Genomic DNA, 9,172 nt, shown 5'->3' with positions numbered 1-9,172 from the left:
TGCTCTCGGGCGCACTCCCCTCCTCGGGTGAGGAAAGGCGCTGGATGCCAGGCGGACACCCCTCCTCGGTCGGGGAGGAAAGGTGTTGGGTGCTGGATCGGCCTGCGGACAGCCGCCAGGCGAACACCCCTCCTGGGCAGGAGAGGCGCAGGGCGATCGGGTCCAGATGCGGGTCCCTCCTCCAGGTGGTACTGTTTTAAGGACCTCTGTCCTTTAAGGACCTGCTGCTGTGAATAGAGACCATGACCAAGGCAACTCTTATATGGGCAACTCTTATAAAAGAAAAAATTAATTAGGGCCAGTTTACCATTTCAGAGGCTGCATGGTGGAAAGCATGGCAGCATACAGTCATGGTGCTGGAGACAAAAGTTCTACATCTTGATCCACAGGCAGCAGAAGGAGACTGTGTAACACACAGGTATACCTTGAGCATATATGACCTCAAAGTCTTGTCTCCACAGTGACACACTTCCCCTAACAAGGCTATACCTACTCCAACAAGGCGACACCTCCTAATACTGTTACTCCCTATGGCCAAACATTAAAACACATGAATCTATGGGTACTAGACCTACTCAAACCGCCACAGTTTCCATGGTACCTTTAGTTGGTATTGAGTATAACTCTACCAAAGCGGTGGAAAGTATCTAAAACATTAAGCAGACTGACCAAGATCACAGGATTAGTCATTGTCAATACATATAGGAGTAGAATAGGGCAAGAGTAAGCATATGAGAGAATGGTTTGGGTCAGATTTGGAAACTATTTGGGGAATGAGGGAACTGATGGGAGAGGGAAGGATGAGAAATTGGGAGTGTAGAGGGATATAAGGGAAATATTCTTAAAATACATTATATACATCCATGAAAATGCCTTTGTGTTATCCTGTATAGTTAAGAAATTAGAGAATCTGAGCCCCCACCCCACCAAAATGGAAGCAGATACAGAAAAGAAAGAAGGAATACAGTGTCATTAAACAACAACAGTCACAACAAGATTTAGTTTTGCTATAAAACGTCTTACAATTCACCCAGAGAAATATGCTAAGTTTTAGAAAACCACAGGGGGACATACTAAGCAATCCTGCTAATAGTCAAGTCCAAACTGCTTATCATTTCCAAAGGCAAAGCACGTAGAACGAATGGAATTCGTTGGGATTAGTCTGTCAAACCCCTCAAAAATGAGAATTCCTTTAAATACAGAGTATGTTTGTTTTTGCTTGAAGTAGTTATAGATTTCAAGGATGTTAAGAACAAAACAATGCTGCCGAACTGTCTGGTAGGACTTAGCCACACAAGATCATTGAGTTGTGATCCACATAAGGCTATATGGGACTGAACAAGATCCCATCTATAGATACTAGTTCAGATTCACATGTATAATACCAATTGTCCTAAGCTCCCCTTCCTGCTCCTAAAATGTGGCAGCGATTAAATGCAACATGCAAAATGTTCCAGGATGTGAGTACAAATTCAAAACAATTATGGCCTCTTGTCAGACAATATGGAAAAGCAAAGTTGCCTGGAATTTGTTATTATACTTGCAAAATGCAGTAATATTTACAGTGGGTTGACACAGTGCTACATAACCAGACATCAGGCAAGGGAAGGATTATGGAAAGCAGGGTTGGTAAATGGTGAACACTGAAGAACACTGCCTCAAAGAAACCACAAAGGAGCACACAGGAAGAAAGTATTTTCAAGGTCATTGTTCCTTGTATATTAGTTCAGAATAGCCTCTATAAGTCAATGTCTCCCTTCCCATCCTCCTCTCCTTTCCACACTCCCCTATTTTTTGAGATAAGATCTCATGTAGCACAGGTTGGCCTTGAACTTGCTATAGCCAAGGATGGTCTTGACATGATCCTCTGACATGCACATTTAAAGTGCCAGGATTACACAGGTGTGCCACCACATCTGGCCTCTCATTTTATTTTACAAATCAAAGCAAAGGCCAAATAACTAGATTCTTGTTCATCTGCATTTGGCCTAGTGTCTCCAGTCACAACATTTCTTAAGTTTTATATCATTATTTGTATGTGTTCATGTATTTGTGTACATGTGTGCAGGTGTGTATGCTCATGCATGTGCTTCTGCGGCATCTACACTTTGATGCCACTTTCCCAGTTGTTTCCCAACTTTATTTTTCTCATAGAGGGTTTCTCCCTGAGCTCAGACCTCTGGCAAGCAAGCCCCCCCACCCCCCACGAGCTCTTTCTTTCATTGCTTCCTCAGTACTGGTTTTGCAGGTTCCTGTGAATGTATCCAGCTTCTGTGTGTCCAAGAGGACTGAGTTCAAGTGTTCATGCATGTATGCGAGAATTTCACTGACAGAACCATCTCTTTAGCCTCTTAAGGCTTTTAAAAATATTTTATTTGTCTCGGAATTATAAGTCCCACAAAGCCAGAATCAATGCCGATCGTGTTTGCCCCTTTATCTCCAGAATTTAAAAGTGCCTGACACACAGTGGAAATGCTCAATAATATTTGCTATTTGAATGAATCACTGTTCTCTTGACCACTTTGAAAGTGTTGGCGGCTTTCCTCCCATACAAAGGAACTGCCTCTAGTCATCATGTCTCTCCTCAACCAATTATTTTCACTAAAACCTGCTTACCTTATACTATATTTTATTTCCTAAGAGATTCTGCGAAGAGAGAATGTTTTAACTGATAAGATTAATAGTTTCTAGAACTACATTAATCCAGGTACAGCCAGAAAACAGGAAGCCACTCTGATATTTAGATCAGAGGAAACTGGATGCAGAGGACTGGCTAAAGCAACAATGAAAGTACATGTAAAGTAGTCGTGCCTCCTTGATGGAAAGTATGTTGAAAGCGATGTTGGTGAATATGTCTGGTATGGTCTCATACAATTTAAGCATTAGAAAATATCTTAAACTTTCAATCTGAACTCAGCACATGCCTATCACCAATGTTTTCAGCTTGTTCTTATATGCCTGCTCTTTCTCCTTAGGTACATGCCTATTTTCATATGGTTATACATCTACCCTAGATAAAGGGTTCTCTTTCATTCTTATATGTGGATACTGAATACAAATATACCAATTCTTAGTTGTTATATGGGACTTCTAGAAAAGTTCTATAAAGGAGTAGATACATTTAAGCCTATCTCCTTTTGCAGAAAACAAAATCTTTTGTCTTTTCTCTTTCTAGTGAGGACATGGTGGTTGGAAAATCAAAGAACCTTGAGGAGTCCTTGAAAATTGAAGGCCATGTCAATCTGTCAGAAGATAACTAATAGGCCTGTGATGATCCCATAGCTACAGCTTTGAAATCCCTACTCCAACAAAATCATATGAGGAGTTAAACCTGCTTATTAATTAGCCAATGTCTTTTTGAGTTTTTGATTTACTCCTGTCCTACTCCTAATTCAATCCTAACTAATCTACCCATTTTTATTACATTTGCGACAAATTGCCACTTAACTCTGACCTTGGCATTTATAGTGGTGGGGAGCTTACCTTTGAGGTGGTATATTTACCTTTAAACAGCTATTACTAATGGAAGTGTTCTTTGCTGATTAGGAATTTCTCTTTATTTAGATCCCTCTTACAGGTTGCAGACTGTTTAGGGAAGTCCCAGAGTCCTCTTTAATCCTTCTTTTCACATGCTGTGAGTTTGAAGAGGTGCTCAAGCTCTTCTGAATTGGCTCATTCTCAGTCCTAGTCTTGCCAATTCTCTCAACTACACTTTAGCAGACTTGCTTTCTTCGTTTCAATGAGCTTCTAGTTGACTCTTGTAGAAGTTCTTACACAAGCCCTTCTGAGAAAGAGCTCTAGGCTGTAATAGAGCGGTGTTCTGTACAGCCCCGTTTATTTAATAAACTCGAATTGAATTAGGAACAGAGTACGTTCTCCTTGCTCTGTGCTAAATTAGCAGCCTGTGCCTTACATTGTGGACCTCACTATTTTGGGTGGGCAAAAATCAAGGTTAAAACAAACATGATCATTTAATCCCATACTATATTATAATCAGTGTGAGGAGTGAGAGACTTAAAGCTTTAATTCATTATTAACCACATTGTACACAAACCATTTACATAGTAAGAGGCAACATTTTCATTCATTAGCTGTTGCTTAATCTGCATTAACAAAGCTCCCTTCCTAAGTGCTTTCTGAGAAAGTAGCCAATCCTGACTTTCGGGCTCTCATATCCTTGCTTGCCTCTTTAGAACCTGCCAATCACTTATAATGGAAACATACTTCAGGAGTCTACTGAGAATCCAGTTTCTAAATGCATTCAAACAAACTTGTAATCTTTCGACATGCACATCTAGGAGTTACACTTCTCTCCCTTGATCCCACTAGAATACTAAAAAAAAAAAAAAAAAAATTCTTGTCTGTCAAATTCAATAAACTGATATTGTTCCTCATTTCAGTTGCTCTGTGGTATTTAACTCTGTTGAATATTGAGTACACCATTTTCAAAATTCTTCCCTCTGTTAGTTACTGCCATGGAGGCAATGTTGATCTTGAATCATTTCTCCACCCCCTCCCCTGCTGGGTCTTCTTCTCTCTCCCCATCTCTATGGTTTATACTCTGTGTTCCACTAAAGACTTGAATTTACAGTTGTCCTGCCGTAGATGCTCATGTACTAGGACATTCTATGATGCCACATCGTAGGACTATGAAAGGCAGCCTGGTCCCTGATCAAGCAGTCTTGAAACCCAGTGACCCTGCAGGGTTGGTAAGCATTTTGCCGTGCTTCTGGACACTCGGCTCCTGGAACGAGGCCACAGCTCTCCATAGATTTGTGGCCATCAGTCTCATAAGGGCAATACCCCAAAAGTCTCCACAGGTAGAGAATGTGACTTGCGGTCACTAGCCTCAAGACAGATAACCACTTTAATGAGGTATCTAAAAGCCTGAAGGGCTTAGCCAATTAAGCTCTCCTTCTCAAACACTCCTCCCTGAAAAAGGTTCATTTAACCTTAGGCCCTCCCTGAGAAAGAGGGGGAATGATTTTATTCATCACCACTCTCCACTGTGACAATAAATGCTTTAAAACCATGGACTGCCTCTTTTCATCAGGATCCACCATAGGGAGCGATGGAACAGGCCTTCGCCTAATACATGTGTGTGTGTAGAGTGTGGCATGTGCCTAGAAGGCCAAAAGGTCAACATTTGGATCAGAATGCCTTCCTCAAATTTTATCTACTTTATTTTTTGAGACAAGAGATCTTCCTTAACTTAGAGCCTACTATTTTGGATTGTCTCACTGTACAAGCTTTGGGGATCCAACTGGCTCTGTTCCTCCTATACTGTAGTTACAGACACTTGTAGCTTTGCCTGGCATTTTACATGGGTGCTGGGTATATGATCTCAGGTAGATATGCTTGTATGTCAAGCAGTCTAACCATCAAGCTATCTTTCCAATCCAAACTCATTTTTATGTACAGTACATAACTATTGTACACATATCATTATTTTGCCTATAGTTATTCTACTCTATTAATATCACACCAAAGCTTCTTGCTTCTATTCTAGCTTAGTATCCATTGACCAACTTTTTTCCATTTTTTCTTCTTCACTCTTCCAGTCTCTGGTCACCATCACTATACTTTCATGTCCCATGAGATCAGTACTATCTTGATGACTCATAAAACAAATATCTTCAACATTCACTTATTGTCTTCCTCTTTAACTTGGATATCTATGTCAAAATCTGAGAATAAAACTTTTCTTTATCTGTCTTCACTTATTCTGCCCAATGGACAAGTCCTGTATTTATTATTATCTCAAGTTATAGGTAGAAAACCTGAGAGGCTCAGGATGGTTCTGCAGTTCATCCACAAGCCCCTCGGCCACTCATAGACAGATTTTAATGTATTTTACTGTGATTCTACAGCTGAAATACTGTTTTATTTTCAACCAAGGCCATGTGTGTGCTAGGCAAGCACTCTACTCTTGAAAGAGAAACTGCATAGAACTATGCTAACTTACTCTCAATGGGAGAGTCTCTTACAGGATATTTTGTCTTCACTTTGAAAATTACAGTAAAAGATCCCAAAGGACAGAACACTAAAGAGGAAAGAATTGTTGAGATGACTAGGTTAGGAAAGAAGTTGGGGTTGTTAAGGAACTGGGAGAAGCAGAAACTCAAAGTTCAGGGAACAAAAGGCAGCTGACAGGAAAGTGGATAGTGCTATAACAGGGCAGAACAGTTGTGAAAGCAAAGTACTCTCTTTTTTAAGGATCGTCTTGAGTGACATTTGGCCTCACAGATACTCAGTTTGGCCTTAGAGTAGTGGTTCCCACGTAGGCCAGGGAAAGCCTTTTGGTAGTACCAAGTTTTGATTCCCATATAACTTGTCCCTTATTTGAAGGGGCCTGATTGAGACATATGATATTAAGCACAGTACAATGGTGTTGTTTGGGAACTGAAGCAAAGACACATTTTCATTCCAAGTTCATCCATAAAAAGTTTCCTTTTTGTTTGGTTATCATAGTTGCTCTTCTTCTGTCACTCCTGAATTTCTTCAATGAATTCTCTACCTCTCTCTGCCTGTAACTTGTGTACCAAATGTGAGCTCTCAGACCATGTCTGCCTGTCAGCCACCACGCTCCCTGTCATAATGGTCATAGTTTAACCCTCTTAAATTATAAGCAAGCCCCCAACGAAATGCTTCCTTTTATAATTCTTGACCATGGTATCTCTTTGGAGAAATAGAACAGTAACTAAGAGAGTATACACGCTGCAGTACAGATTCCTTGAACTCACTCGTTTTATCTGAAAAATTACATCCTATCACCCTTATGAATGTGAACATGGGGGTGGTGGTGGAAGAAATAAAGTGAGTGGGAAATGCTGTAATTATATTATAATTTCAAAAATATTTTTGGGGTACAGCAAACTTTATTGATGGCATTCAAGAGAATAGGGAGGGCTCCCTAGGCCCCTTCTGTTATTATAGGAGTCTGGGATGGAAATTGTGAGGGAGATGCTAGTATTGGAGACCCTGTTGTGATAGGGACTCCTCAGCAACTGAGGGCATCTCTCTTGCTCTTAGTGTCCTTGTTGGGGTTGGTGATCCAGGGTTTCTTACTCCTTGGAGGCCATGTTGGCCAGGAGGTCCACCACCCTATTGCTGTAGCCAAATTCAATGTCATACCAGGAAATGAGCTTTACAAAGTTGTCATTGAGAGCAATGCCAGACCCAGCATAAAAGTTGGAAGAGTGGAAGTTGCTGTTGGAGTCACAGGAGACAACCTGGTCCTCAGTGTAGCCCAGGTTGCCCTTCAGTGGGTCCTCACACGCCTGATTCACCACTTTCTTGATGTCATCATACTTGGAAGGTTTCTACAGGAGGCATTCAGGTCCACAATGGATACATTGGGGGTAGGAACACGGAAGGCCATGCCAGTGAGCTTCCCGTTCAGCTATGGGTTGACCTTGCCTACAGTCTTGGCAGCACCAGTGGATGCAGGGATGATGTTCTGGGCAGCCCCATGGCCATCATGCCACAGCTTTCCAGAGGGGCCATCCACAGTTTTCTGAGTGGCAGTAATGGCATGGACCATGATCATGAGCCCTTCCACATTGCCAAAGTTGTCATGGATTGTTGGTGTCTCCCACCCCCACTAACCACTCCCCCTCCAGCAGGAATACCAGAGTGCTACCCAGTTCGCCCGGACCGCCCACCATCGCTCGGACTGCCCACCATCGCCCGGACCTCCCACCATCGCCCGGACCGCCCACCATCGCTCGGACTGCCCACCATCACCCGGACTGTCCGCCATCGCGAGAACTGCCCGCCACCGCGAGGACTGCCCGCCACCACGAGGACTGCCTGCCACCGCGAGGACTGCCCACCGTGGCAACTTCAAAGGACTCAGGGGCATGCTAGGAACCCTTCCTAACCCTTCCTTGTACTTAAGCAAGTCCGGACAATAAAGATTCGAGCCTTGATCAGAAGTCTTTGCCAAGGCCTCCATGTTTCTTTTCGCAGCCCTTTTCCTTTTCAGGAGTTCCCGCTCTCCAGTTCGGATCCAGGCCACAGTGTTCTGCAGGCAGAAGCACTCAATGGATGGCCTTGGCCAGGGGTGCTAAGCAGTTGGTGGTGCAGGATGCCTTGCTGACAATCTTGAGTAAGTTGTCATATTTCTCCTGGTTCACAGCCATAACAAACATGGGCACATTGACATAAGGGGCAGAGATAGGAACAATTTGGCCCCACCATTCAAGTGGGCCCCAGCCTTTTTCATGGTGGTGAAGATGACAATAGACTCCACAACATACTCAGCACCAGCATCACCCCATTTGAAGTTAGTGGAATCTTGCTCCTGGAAGATGGTGATGGGCTTCATGTTGATGACAAGCTTCCCATTTTCAGCCTTGACTGTGCCATTGAATTGCCATGGGTTGAATCATACTGGAACCATGTAGTTGAGGTTAATGAAGGAGTAGTTGATGGCGACAATCTCCACTATGCCAAGTGGAGAGCAGATGGCTGCTCTGGTAATCAAGCGCCCCATACAGCCAAATCCATTCACACCGACCTTCACCATTTTGTCTATTGGATAAAGCTGGCACTGTACAAGAAGATGTAGCTGTCTCTGGAACAGAGAATATGAACTCTACCCTAACCTATCAAAGCTCTCTATGAATACATTTATGTTAACATTGTTATTTCCTTGTATTTTTATTATATTTTGTACATGCTGATAAGCAACTGAATAAACTAGTACTTCCTCAAGTGGTCAGCTGATGACAGAACAAGATGAATATTGTGCTGCTTAATATATGCAGCCAAAGGCACATACTAAATAAGTGAATTGAACAGGAAACATGTTTGTCACAGCTCCACCTGAGGGCACAGTCAAGCTTTCCTTGGTTTTCAACAAGATCCCTTTTCAAGGAAATCAAGGGCATGGCAAGATCAATTACCAGATCAGGCCAAAATCAAATGTCAATAACTGAGGGAAAATGTAGTAACTGATGATAGACAGACCTGTGTTAGATGCTAAGGACAGACTAAGAACAAAGTGTTGAGTCTCACACACACACACACACACACACACACACACACACACACACCTATAAATGACTTCTCTAGCTTTTTAATCACATGTAAACCGAATGATCACTTTATTTCAAGGCTATGTGCTTCCAGATGGTTTAGTGACTGACAGAGGTGGGGAAGGAGAGGA

At 42.5% G+C, this 9,172-nt stretch overlaps 1 pseudogene across 1 annotated transcript; it reads right to left on the bottom strand.

Annotated features, from left to right (window-relative positions):
• Window positions 1-7,064: 7,064 nt before the first annotated feature.
• LOC110314126 lies at window positions 7,065-8,530 on the bottom strand (annotated as a pseudogene). The gene is made up of 2 exons (XR_002380153.1): window positions 8,061-8,530; window positions 7,065-7,591 (listed from the first exon to the last, which is right to left on the bottom strand). The product of XR_002380153.1 is annotated as a glyceraldehyde-3-phosphate dehydrogenase-like (transcript).
• Window positions 8,531-9,172: the final 642 nt, after the last annotated feature.

The sequence above is a fragment of the Mus pahari genome, chromosome X (assembly GCF_900095145.1).
Source record: "Mus pahari chromosome X, PAHARI_EIJ_v1.1, whole genome shotgun sequence".
In the NCBI taxonomy this organism is placed as follows: Eukaryota; Metazoa; Chordata; class Mammalia; order Rodentia; family Muridae; genus Mus; species Mus pahari.
Note: the sequence above shows the minus strand (reverse complement) of the source record. Positions and strands in the feature narration are given on the sequence as shown.